Raw genomic sequence first — 13280 nt, forward strand, 5'->3', positions numbered from 1 at the left:
TATGATAAAAAGTACAGACCTCTACATGCTTTGTAAGTAGGAAAACCTGCAAAATCGGCAGTGTATCAAATACTTGTTCTCCCCACTGTATATATACACACAAGTCAAAGATTTCCTTAACTCTGGGTCAGTTACAGTGGTCAGGTATTCTGCCACTGTGTACTCTCTGTTCAGGGCCAAATAGAATTCTAGTTTGCTCAGTTTTGCTCAGTTTTTTGTTTTCTCATGATTTGGTTGGGTCTAGTTGTGTTGCTCTCCTGGTGCTCTGTGGGGTCTGTTTGTGTTTGTGATCAGAGCCCCAGGACCAGCTTGCTTATGGTGCTCTTCTCCAGGTTTATTTCTCTGTAGGTAATGGCTTTGTTATGGAAGGTTTGGAAATTGCTTCCTTTTAGGTGGTTGTAGAATTTAACGTCTCTTCTTTTTTGCCAGATCCTAATTGGTATGTCAAATTTTATGTTCCTTTTGATGGCATAGAAGGCCCTTCTTGCCTTGTCTCTCAGATCGTTCACAGCATTGTGGAAGTTACCTGTGGCGCTGATGTTTAGGCTCAGGTATGTATAGGTTTTGTATACTTTAGGGCAACGGTGTCTAGATGGAATTTGTATTTGTGGTCCTGGGAACTGAACCTTTTTTGGAACACCATTATTTTTGTGTTACTGAGATTTCCTGTCAGGGCCCAGGCCTGACAGAATCTGTGCAGAAGATCCAGGTGCTGCTGTAGACCCTCCTTGGTTGGGGACTGAAGCACCAGATCATCAGCAAACAGTAGACATTTGACTTCAGATTCTAGTAGGGTGAGGCCGGGTGCTGCAGACTGTTCTACTGCCCTTGCCAATTTGTATATGTATGTATATGTATATGTCTGTATTTTCAATTTCTTTGATGAAGTCTGGGTTCCTGCTCTTTAGGCCAAATGATGACCTCAGACCTTGTATATTCCAGGATGAGATTGTAAAAGCTTTGTGTTCCATAGTGTCCAGTGTTGATTTTGTGAGGTTTAGGTCCAGACCATTACAGTAGGTGTGAGCAGAGCATGTTGAGCATGTGATACATACTTCTTAGGTCGCAGGATGGGGCTTGGGCAGGTGTAATAGTGGGGGTTGGGCCTGTTGCTCTGCTCACGGCCTGGACATATGTCCTGCTGTCATGTTGAGATCCTTGCTGCAGTGGTGGGGGGCATGGGTTGGGCAGAAGGAGTGTAACCGATGTGAAATGGCTAGCTAGTTAGCGGTGGTGCGCGCTAATAGCGTTTCAGTCAATAACGTCACTCGCTTTGAGACCTTGAAGCCGGGTCACAGCACCAATGTAACAGTTTAACTTTAGTCCGTCCCCTCGCCCCGACCCGGGCGCGAACCAGGGACCCTCTGCACACATCAACAACAGTCACCCACAAAGCATTGTTACCCATCGCTCCACAAAAGCCATGGCCCTTGCAGAGCAAGGGGAACCACTACTTCAAGGTCTCAGAGCAAGTGACGTCACCGATTGAAAGGCTATTAGCGCGCACCACCGCTAACTAGCTAGCCATTTCACATCCGTTACAGGAGCATAGGTCTGATATGGGGGGGCTATATAGAGTGTGGCCAGGGTTTGCTTGGGGTGGTCTTAGCTGGTTGGGGTATGGCTGGTGATGCAGTGGTCTGGGTGTAGGTCCTCTTGACGTGGGTTCTCTCGGTGCAGGTCCTTTAGGAGGGGGTCTTGCAAGTCTGGGAGGCTGGTCTGGGCGGGGTGTCCGTTGCTCTGTTGTTCCTGTGAGGTGCTGGGGCTATGGTTGAGGTTGACGTCCTTCAGGGTCCTGGCAAAAGTTGGGATTGCTGCCTTGTAAAGGCGAACCTGGTCGTAAAGGCTGTTCAAGTCCAGGGTGGAGTGGTGGGCCAGGTAGACATTAGGTTTTGAGGCAAAGTCTTGCTGGTCTATTTTGTGGGTTTGTTCTGTCTGTATTGTGTGGACTAGCTCTCTCACCTATTTGAGCAGCTAACCAATCGCTGCAGCTGTACATAGCCCATCTGTAAATAGCCCATCCAATCTACCTTCCTCATCCCCATATTGTTTTTTTATTTACTTTTCTGCTCTTTTGCATACCAGTATTTCTACTTGCACATCATCATCTGCACATCTATCCCTCCAGTGTTAACTTGCTAAATTGTAATTACTTCGCTACTATGGCCTATTTATTGCCTTACCTTCTCACGCCATTTGCACACACTGTATATAGACTATAGACTATTTATATATATATATTTTTTAAATTAGCGCAGCCATGTCCTGCACCATTACTGTCCCAGACTTGCAGACGTTGACAGAGGTTGTTTGAATTTCCTCAAAGTCTAGTATTCTAAGTTTCCACCCTGGGCCAATACCCTCTCTCTTGACAAAGGTGTAGTGTGCTCTTATAGCACTTTGCCATGACAGGGGATGGTCTGTGTGGAAAATGAAGTTGCTAAAGGTTCCCCTCTTCGTAGCAGTCAGTAACTAGTGTCTCTGGATTGTCTTTGAAGAGCTTTTTTTTGTACTTATTCTGTCCGCGTATTGTTATTTTCAATATCCATTGGGGTACTGTATTGTAATAACTACTGGACAGGGATATGCCATGGGGGCTTCAAAGGCCTCTACATTTGGTTGGGGGAGTGGGCTGTGGAACTCTCCTGCCATTGTTAGGTTCAATAGTTTTCACACCATCTCAGCTCACCACTCAGTGCTAAATTGATCAGGTCAGTTTCCTTTCATAAGCAGCTTGGTAGCTTTGTTTTATTTTTTGTAACATTTTTTTATTTCACCTTTATTTACAACAGGTAGGCTAGTTGAGAACAAAAATCTAATTACAATACCTGGCGACCTGCCACAGAGAGAAGCAGAGATGCAGGTCGACTACGACTACAGACGAATAACACAGAGTATACACAATGGAATAAACAACATACATCTCATGAATCAACGAGTTAGAAGAAACAAGTAAAGAAAGTGAAGAACTAATAACAATCTGCTAGTATGATGCAAAGATGAGGGGTGAAGGGACAAGGGGAGAAACGAAAAGGGGTACTGCAATAAATGTCAGAGGCGACATGGTGGCGAGGAAAGAGAGTAGGATTACAAGTGTAAAGGCAATAATAACACGGTGGGGTACCAAAAAAGCCTAGGTAGTTAACTCGATGAACAAGCAGAAACCAGGACTGCGAACAAATGTGCCAAGTCACGAGAAATCTACTACAAAAGAATGCAAAGATAGGCAGAGCAGAGCTCAGAAGTAAGCCATAAAGACACACACAACGCAGCTGAGCTTGAGGGATAGAAAACGGCACTAGTTTGCATGGCCTTTTTACAGATGGGCTATGAACAGGTGCAGTGATTTGCTTTGGGGGAAATTGGCTTTGGGGGTGACGCAGTGAGAACTATAACCTGCTGCGAGCGCGTGCTACGGGTGGGCTGCCTATGGTGACCACGTTGAGCTGAGATAAGGCGGGGCTTTACCTACAAAGACTTGTAGAGGACCTGGAGCCAGTGGGTTTGGCGACGAGTCGAGAAGCGAGAGCGAGGTAACCAGTCTCAGTGAATGGGTAATGTAATAATAGGGCTTTGTGAGCGAACGAGATGACTGGATAGACTGCATCCATTGTGCAGTGAAGAGTGTTGAGAGGTTATATTTGTAAATGACATCACACGAGATCAGAGTAGGATGGTCAGTTTTACACGGGTATGTTTGGCAGCATGAGTGAAGGATGCTTTGTTGTGAAATAGGAAGCCGATTCTAGATTACATTTTGGATTAGAGATGTTTAATGTGAGTCTGGAAGGAGAGTTTACAGTCTAACCAGACACCTAGGTATTATAGTTGTCCACATATTCTAAGTCAGAACCGTCCAGAGTAGTGATGCTGGACGGGTGGGCAGGTGCGGGCAGCGATTGGTTGAAGAGCATGCATTTAGTTTAGTTGGAGGCCGAAAGAGAGGGTATGGCATTGAAGCTCGTCTGAGGAGTAGTTAACACAGTGGCCAAAGAAGGCCGAGAAGTAATAAATAGTAGCCTTATTTATTAAGCTATATATAACAAAATTCCTAGAGAATATTGTATTTACTTTTTGGCTTCAGAAGCAGCTTCAGACTGAATATACTCACTCAGTTTTGCGTTGGATGTTTTTCCACAGTCTGCTGTGTTTCTTCAGCAGGTTTTGTTTGTTGAAGTTTTGTCGAAGTCTTGTAGTTAGTCCATTTAGCAGGAATTGTCCAAAATCAAGGTTTTAGGTATGGAATTGTGATTTGGATTGAAGGTTTTGAGTGTGAGGTTAGTATCCTGCATAGATCCTAGTGAAAAAAAATCACGTTTATCACATTATCCAACTCTAATTCATATATTTTGCAGAAGAACTCAGGAGCCCATGTTCACTGGTGTCTCTGTTAGTGTCCTCTTGTCTGGACCTCATTACTACGGAGTTTAGAGTGTGAAGACCACAGTCACCCCCTCACTAATCAAACAAGCAGCAACACATTTCCATCAACTGTTGTTGTCTTGGGGGTAGGGGTTGGCATGTTGGGGGGGCTTTTGTATGTGCATGTGTGCGTGCCCGTGGTGCGTGCGTGTTTGGTGCGTCTGTGTGATAGCAATGTGAATAATGTGAACAATTCTCATGTGTCACAGCTGCTTCAGCCTGTGTTCCCTCCCTGTTTCCGGGGAGCCTGGGAACGCTGGACACATATGTCCTACTACTCCACACTGTATGATATGATGTTGTATGCAAAAAACATACTGTACCAAGGAATATAACACAATAGCCTTTTTGTGACAGACATCAAGGTCAGACTTACCTGTCTTGAGGTCCAGGTGAGTTTGTCTGTGTTGGAGTTGAAAGGTCGCGACAGGTCCAGTTCTATCTGGAAGTCTGGCACGTCGATGAGATACGCTGTAAGCGGAAGGATATGCCGATAGGAGTTAACGACGCGTCCAAGGTGTGCATGCTCCAATGCGTTCTGACACGTTTGAGGAAGTACTCTAGTAAAGAATCCACAGAGACTGGCTACTGGTACAAAAACGACTAGTGCAAGCTGCTGGAAGGAGCGGGAGGAAAGAGCGGGAAGGCGAAAGGAAATAGGAGCCGAAGAAGAGGAAGGAAATCGCATTGGGAGAGAAGAGAGAAGCGAGAGAGAGCCAGAGAGAGGGGAGACGCGAGGGAATGGAGAGGAAGGTGATGGAGAGAAGGGAGGCAGAGGAGAAGAGGAGGAGGAGAGAGAGATCGATGGGCAGGAGAGAGGAAGAGAGAGAATGTGCAATGAGTCATTGTTATAGGCGTAGGGGGCCAGCAATCTTATGTTGACCCATATCTGAGATGGGGAGCTTAGCATTATGAACTAATTAACTTGACTGAGACTATACCTTCCAGCTCATTGTCTCCAGTGTGGGGCTGAGGGGGCTCAGGAAGCGGGGCCGGTTTCACCACTTCGTCCTTGACAACTGTATCTGTGATGTCGTACAAGCTGCTCTGGCGTGGCCAGCAGCAGCATATCTTCTGAAAACCCTGGAGACAGCCCCCCTGCTCCTTAGACTRCGCCTCCTCCTGGTTGGTTGCCTCTACTATGGTCAGGGCATTGCCATGGAAACGGCCCCGATCAGAACCGCTCGCKGTCAATCGTTCTCCTGGCATTCTGAAAGGGGTGCTACAAAAGATAAAGTTAGAGATGAGATAGTAAGATTGAGATTGTAAGAAACCGTAYGATTGGTCATGCAGACAGTCATAAATAAATAATAATGATGCATAATGAGGAGTGCCCAGTTAAAAAAAAAATTTAAATATAGGAGAAAAGAGAAATTGACTGAGAACAATCTATGAAATAACATCAAATGAAGATGCAAAAGCAATTCAATGTGAGAGAGGTTAAGTGCACACATATCAGCCGGACAACACAGCGCACAATTGTCTACTGAGAAAGACTGTTAACATTACTACTCCTATAGTTCAGCCTGTYTTTCCCCAATGTAAACCTCTCTTCTGCATGTTCTCTCTGCTTACATATCTTCTCCACCTCTTTTCCTCCCTCCATTCCTGAAACCAGCTTGTTTTCTTCTTAAACTTTTCCTACAATTACACCATTCTTGACTCACACTCTTTACAACAGCCTGCTGTTCCCAAATTCCCCAAACACCCCAACATTCCTCTTGACTGATACCTGACCCTATAGCCCCACCCAGCCACAGATGTGTGTGTAATCTCTAGATATGATGGGGACCATTTATCATATTGTCATGAKAATGCAAAATGCTTCATTATTCAGTTAGTCTAGTTCATCTGTTTAACCACCATTCATCGAACTGCAAGGTTAAAAGAACCATGAGACTATGAAACTCTGGATCCAMGCTACAAATCTAAACATAATGGGGGTTCAAAGGTCAAATGTCAAAGGTCAGGAGAGGTAAAAACAAGAGCATGAGGCATGTTTACAAGAAGACCAAGATAAGTTTCCAACCATGGTCTCCATCTGTACTGTTTCTTTCGGCTGTGTCTAAACAAAAAAGCCACTTTGGCTCAGGCCTGGGTTATCTCCCAGGACACAAACAATGAAGTCCCTGTGGAGCCAGWTTGGTCTGATGAATCCCTTTTGTAAAACACTCACTGCCCTAATGAGCCATAAGCCCTGCACATAGTTAGGAGAAATAAAAGCAGAGTTGTAAACAATTATGTTTACTTTTATGATTTYCATTGGCAAGACAGAACAGCTGCCTCCGGTAAGACAAGTGGTGGCGGTCTGTGTCTATTTGTCAATAACAGCTGGTGCGCAAAATCAAATATTAGTCTTGAGGTTTTGCTCACCTGAGGTAYAGTATCTCATGATWACCTGTAGACCACACTATTTACCAAGAGAGTTTTATTCTAAGACCGCACTCAARGAGCTGTATAAYGCCATAAGCAAACAAGAAAATGCTCATCCAGAGGCGGTGCTCCTAGTGGCTGGGGACTTTAATGCAGGGAAACTTAAATCCGTTTTACCTCATTTCCACCATCATGTCACATGTGCAACCAGAGGGGGAAAAAAACTCTAGACCACCWTTACTCCACACACAGACARGCATACAAAGCCCTCCCTCACCCTCCATTTGGCAAATCTGACCATAATTATATCCTCCTGAMTCCTGCWTACAAGCAACAACTAAAGCAGGAAGTACCAGTGACTCACTCAATATGGAAGTGGTCAGATGACGCAGATGCTAAGCTACAGGACTGTTTGGCTAGCACAGACTGGAATATGTTCTGGGAGTCATTCGATGGCATTGAGGAGTACACCACATCAGTCACCGGCTTCATTAATAAGTGCATCGATGACGTTGTCCCCCACAGTGACCGTARGTACATACCCAAACCAYAAGCCATGTGTAGGAGCCGTTTTGGCCTGTTTATGTGATGTGCATATGTTGTCTGTCAAGGGTTATTTTGTAATTGTTTTGTATACTAGAGGGCATTAAATGTTGGGGTCATGGGTCACTGGTCACATGTGTATATAGGTAGCACAGGTGACCAGGAAGAGTTAGCACAGGTGAGAGGAGAGGGCATACAGTTCTTACCGTATCACAGATATAGCTTATAGAATGCATCTCTCTGTACCTTTTTGTATAGGAAAAAGTGTTTTGGAGATATTCATATTTTATATGTGCAATACAGGGGAACTTCACACCAAAAGAGTAATGTTTGGAAAGTTGTTATGGACAGCTCTCTCCTGTGCCAGTGGCTTTTCGTAGGGAATCGCCACCACCATGGATTACAGGCAACATCCACACTGAGCTAAAGGCTAGAGCTGCTGCTTTCAGGGCGCGGGACTCTAACCCGGATGCTTATAAGAAATCCCGCTAGGTCCTCAGACGAATCATCAAACCAAATACTGGACTAAGATTGAATCCTACTGCACCGGCTCTGACGCTCGTCGGATGTGGCAGAGCTTGCAAACTATTACGGACTACAAAGGGAAGCCCAGCCGCGAGCTGCCCAGTGAAGCAAGCCTACCAGACGAGCTAAATGACTTCTATGCGCGCTTTGAGACAAGCAACACTGAAGCACGGATGACCGCACCAGCTGTTCCGAATGACTGTGTGATCATGCCACCATAGCTGATGTGAGTAAGACCTTTAACCAGGCCAACCTTCACAAGGCCACAGGGCCAGACGGATTACCAGGATGTGTACTTCGAGCATGCGCTGACCAACTGGCAAGTGTCTTCAATGACATTTTCAACATGTCCCTGGCCAAGTCTGTAATACCTACATGTTTCAAGCAGACCAACATAGTCCCTGTGCCCAAGAACACCAAGGTAACCTGCCTAAATGGGGCTACCAAGTGGCGCAGTGGTCTAAGGCACTGCATCTCAGTGCTAGAGGCGTCACTACAGACACACTGGTTTGAATCCAGGCTGTATCACAACCGGCCATGATTGGGAGATCCATAGGGCGTTGCACAATTGGCCCACCGTCGTCCGGGRTTGGCCGGTGTAGACTGTCATTGTAAATAAGAATTTGTTCTTAAGTGACTTGCCAAGTTAAATAAAGGTTAAATTCACATCTGTAGCCATGAAGTGCTCACATGAACACCATCATCACAGAAACCCTAGACCCACTCCAATTTGCATACCGCCCCAACAGATCCACAGATGACGGAGTCTCTATTACACTCAACACTGCCCTTTCCCACTTGGACAAAAGGAACCTACGTGAGAATGCTGGTCATTGACTACAGCTCAGCGTTCAACACCATAGGGCCCACAAAGCTCATCACTAAGCTAAGGACCATTGGACTAAACACCTGCACCTGGATCCTGGACTGCCTGATGGGCKTCCCCCAGGTGGTAAGGGTAGGCAACAACACATCTGCCACGCWGATCRTCAACACAGGGGCRCCTCAGGGGTGCATGCTTAGTCCCCTSCTGTAATCCCTGTTCACCCATGACTGCATTGCCAAGCACGACTCCAACACCATCAATACGTTTTCCGATGACATAACGGTGGTAGGCCTGATCACCGACGACGATGAGACCGCCTATAGGGAGGAGGTCAGAGACGTTGCATGGAAGTGGAAGTCCTGGGAGTGCATTCGACTAAGATCAGCAAAGGTAAGTGAAGATTTATAATGCTTTTTATGAGTTTTGTTGACTGCACAATTTGACGGGTAACTGTATGGCTTGCTTTTGTGGCTGAACGCTGTTTTCAGATGATTGAATATTGTGTTTTGCCATAAAGCTTTTTGAAATCTGACACAGCGGTTGCATTAAGAACAAGTGTATCTTTAATTCTATGTAAAACATGTATCTTTCATCAAAGTTTATGATGAGTATTTCTGTTATTTGACGTGGCTCTCTGCAATTTCTCTGGTATTTCGGAGGCATTTCTGAACATGGCGCCAATGTAAACTGAGGTTTTTGGACATAAATATGAACTTAATCGAACAAGACATATATGTATTGTGTAACATGAAGTCCTATGAGTGTCATCTGATGAAGATCATCAAAGGTTAGTGATTAATTTTATCTTATGTGTGTTTTTGTGACTCCTCTCTTTGGCTGGAAAAATGGCAGAATTTTTCTGTGAGTCGGTGGTGACCTAACATAATCGTTTGTGGTGCTTTCGCTGAAAAGCCTATTTGAAATCGGACACTTTGGTGGGATTAACAACAAGATTACTTTAAAATGGTATAAGATACATGTATGTTTGAGGAATTTTAATTATGAGATTTCTGTTGTTTGAATTTGGCGCCCTGCACTTTCACTGGCTGTTGTCATATCATCCCGTTAGCGGGATTGCAGCCATATGACCAGGTCTTTCACACAATGAAACATCAAAGAAATAGGTAAAGAAGAGGATTCTACTTGAGGCTTTGAGATGCATCATCTCTATCACTCTAACCCGGATGCTTATAAGAGTAGATGTATGTAGAGGCCAGGGTTGGGCTCAATTCTCTATAATTCTAACCCGGATGCTTATAAGAGTAGATGTATGTAGAGGCCAGGGTTGGGCTCAATTCTCTATCATCTAACCCGGATGCTTATAAGAGAAGATGTATGTAGAGGCCAGGGTTGGGCTCAATTCTCTATCATCTAACCCGGATCTTATAAGAGAAGATGTATGTAGAGGCCAGGGTTGGGCTCAATTCTCTATCACTCTAACCCAGGATGCTTATAATAGAAGATGTATGTAGAACCAGGGTTGGCTCAATTCTCTATCATCTAACCCGGATGCTTATAAGAGAAGATGTATGTAGAGGCCAGGGTTTGGCTCAATTCTCTATCACTCTAACCCGGATGCTTATACGAGAAGATGTATGTAGAGGCAAGAGTTGGGCTCAATTTGAATAAAACAAAATTGACAATTCAATAATTAAAAAAGGGCATTTATTTTCAATGACTTCTCAATAAACTGAAAAGTAAAATCTATTTATTTCAAAAGTTTTACCATTTCTGAATGTTAAGTTCAAATCACTTCCTGAATATACTGACTTCAATTCGAATTGAGCCCAAGTCTGGTAGAGGCTAGTTGAAAGTTTACAAACCTTTTGATAATAACAACTGGTAAGATAGTTCTGTGACAGCTCAGAGGGAGGAAAGAGAACAGCTGGGTGAAGAAGAGGGGTGTTTTGTACATGGTGGGTTTAGCAACTACAGCACTGTGTGTGTGTCAGGGGCGAAATCTGATATCAACCTTGGATGGGACAATTACATGAAATTTTCTCAGGAGCAATTCCTGAGGGGGACACCAAAAGTAGTGCTGTAACACATAGACTATGTTGTAATATGTTAAATGTATATTGAGGGACCATAATCACTACTACTGGATAATTGTTAGGTACAGTAGTTAACTGAAGGGTTGTCCCAACTTGTTTAAATCATTATAATACTAATAATAATAATAGTTATAGCAGTGTTCCTTATCAGTGCAGTGTTCCTCTCTCTTGAAACGTCAACACTCTGTTTGCAAGGTTTGCGGTTCTATAAATTGTGGGTGTGGCTGATATGGTTCTGTGTCATCACTGAGGTAACTGGACGATGCTGTGCCACTGTCCCCTTAACTGGTGCTGCTGGCAACAAGGGTGACACCTGGTCCTGCCGTGGCTGTGACACTGTCCTCTGAAGTCTCTCTCCTTGGCTCTTTCCCTTTCACCACCCTCACTGACTCACAGTCTGTCTCCTAGAAAAGAAATAAGGTGTTTGCTGTACTCCTAACTACCGGTACCAAAACTACACAATTAATCACAACAGCAATACCATTGCCTTAAACAAATCTTGGTTCAGTCACCAGTTTAAGTTGAGAGTGGGGTATCCATGGCATTTTCCAATTATGTCCCTATTTTACAAATCAAAAAAATTGAGAACCTTTCATAATGTTGCCAAACAAAGCTCAACAAACTTACCTGAGACTCCCTGTCTCTGCCAGTCTGTCCCTATATCTGTCCCCAGCTCTGCTGTCTGTGTGCCATCTGTTGCCTGCTCTGCCTAATGACATCATTGTGAACATTTCCATTAGCATTTCACTTCTTTCTTATGAACATTTTATCAACTGGTCTTTGAAATATTAGGCTACTAGAGTTCTTACTTTGCGTTTGTGTGTACTGAAAAATACTCTGATGTCCGTCTTTTTACTTTTTTCTGACATTTTTCTACCTGGCTGGCTGGCTGGCTGACTGGTCTAGCTGCACACACACACATTTACACAACACATGCTGCAACGTTTTGAAATTTTAACATAGTTTGTTTCATATTGGCAGGCTTCCAACAATAGCTGAATTTGCACCAATTCCGTTTCTGTGGTGTTTGCTATAATCTTTGCTACCTGGTTAAAGGTGGAAAAAAAAAAAAATCACTAGCGACAATTTTGCTTTTGCAACGAGACTGTGCTGACAAACTGCCTGGGAGCTCCTCAGTGGTGAAACTCCTCCTCCTTCAATCAGTGGTGAACCAGGTGGAACAAATCTTCCAGGCAATCAGGGCGTGCCAGCACCTGGCTCTGCTGTTGTCTTTAGACCGCAGTGAAAGGAGCATTTATAACACCACAAGACCAAGGAAACTTCATCTTTGTGATCAAGGTGACTGTGCAAGTCCAAGCCCTCCACAATGTGAAAGACAGCCGGTAAGCGCCATTTGGCCATGCTTGACTATACTGACTTAAGCAGTGCACTGCTAATGATACTCTGGAAAACACAGACTCTTAACTCTTAACTTTGATAGACTTTTGCAGTGGTATTTATAACTTCAAATGTTGTTTGTGGGTATAAAGGAAAAGTAAGAAGAGCCAAATTCATTGTTGACAAAGAACTTGTTTGAATGGTTAAAAGTAATTTAAACTTTGTAGAAATCTTAGTAAACCAAGTTCTTAATTCAGTAACAAATGTATATGTCTAAAATCTTTGGCTAAAAAATGAAAGATTTGTCTGTTTAAAACTACTGTTAGAAAATAAATGTAATTTTTTTACTACTAAAAATAGTTTGAATGTATTTGGCAAAAATGCAAATTTAGATAAAAAATTGCTGATTCTGCTCATTTAATAAAAAATGGTGGGTTTCTATTTTGGGAAACATTTGCTTAAAAGTGGAAACCTTGTATTTTTATAATGGCAGAAATGTGTTTATCTGAGGTGAATGTGGATAATTTTGTGTATTTAATTAGGCTGTCAACTCAAATAATAACTTGTATTTGTCATCTCTTTTTTGAGGTTTTTCACCTGTTTACTGCCAACAAAGAATGGTAAATAAAAGACAAACAACTGATTCCATGGCTGTTTATTGAGTGAAATCCAGTTAAAATCTTCATGTGGAGGGACTATCCTTTTCAAGTGGGGAATTGCACAGAAAAAGGTTGAAACTTGACAGAGACCATTTAATTATTTAAGACAATGGTATAAGAGAGTGTAGTTCTGTTCAGTTTGGACTTCAGTTTATCGCTAACTTATCACAGGGACTTTGAAGCACTACAGCTGCATGCTAATCTTGGAATAAACTGACGATAGCAAATATTCCATCTTTGACGACGCCACATAAATGGAATAGGTACTAGCTAGCTTGATAGTATATGTTTGCTTTAGTTTGCGCGCTAGCTCTGCAAATTCAGCTAGTGTGTGAACCCTGCAACATTAAAAAAATATATACATTGCTATGGCGCGATTGACTGGATTACCTCACGTCAGTTACGTACACTGATGCCTTTCGGACAGTAGATACGACCCTCTATTACCTTGCCAGCTAAAGAACTGGCAGTGGATCAAATCATTGTGGGGCAAAGGGCGGGGGGTCGCAATCTTGTGAAACTTAAACGCGCTATTAAGTT

At 43.5% G+C, this 13280-nt stretch overlaps 1 pseudogene; it reads right to left on the bottom strand.

Moving 5' to 3' along the window:
* The window catches only part of LOC111978861 (protein-glutamine gamma-glutamyltransferase K-like), a 64560-nt pseudogene that overhangs the window by 41246 nt on the left and 10034 nt on the right, over positions 1–13280 (bottom strand).

The sequence above is a fragment of the Salvelinus sp. IW2-2015 genome, linkage group LG19 (genome assembly GCF_002910315.2).
Source record: "Salvelinus sp. IW2-2015 linkage group LG19, ASM291031v2, whole genome shotgun sequence".
NCBI lineage: Eukaryota > Metazoa > Chordata > Actinopteri > Salmoniformes > Salmonidae > Salvelinus > Salvelinus sp. IW2-2015.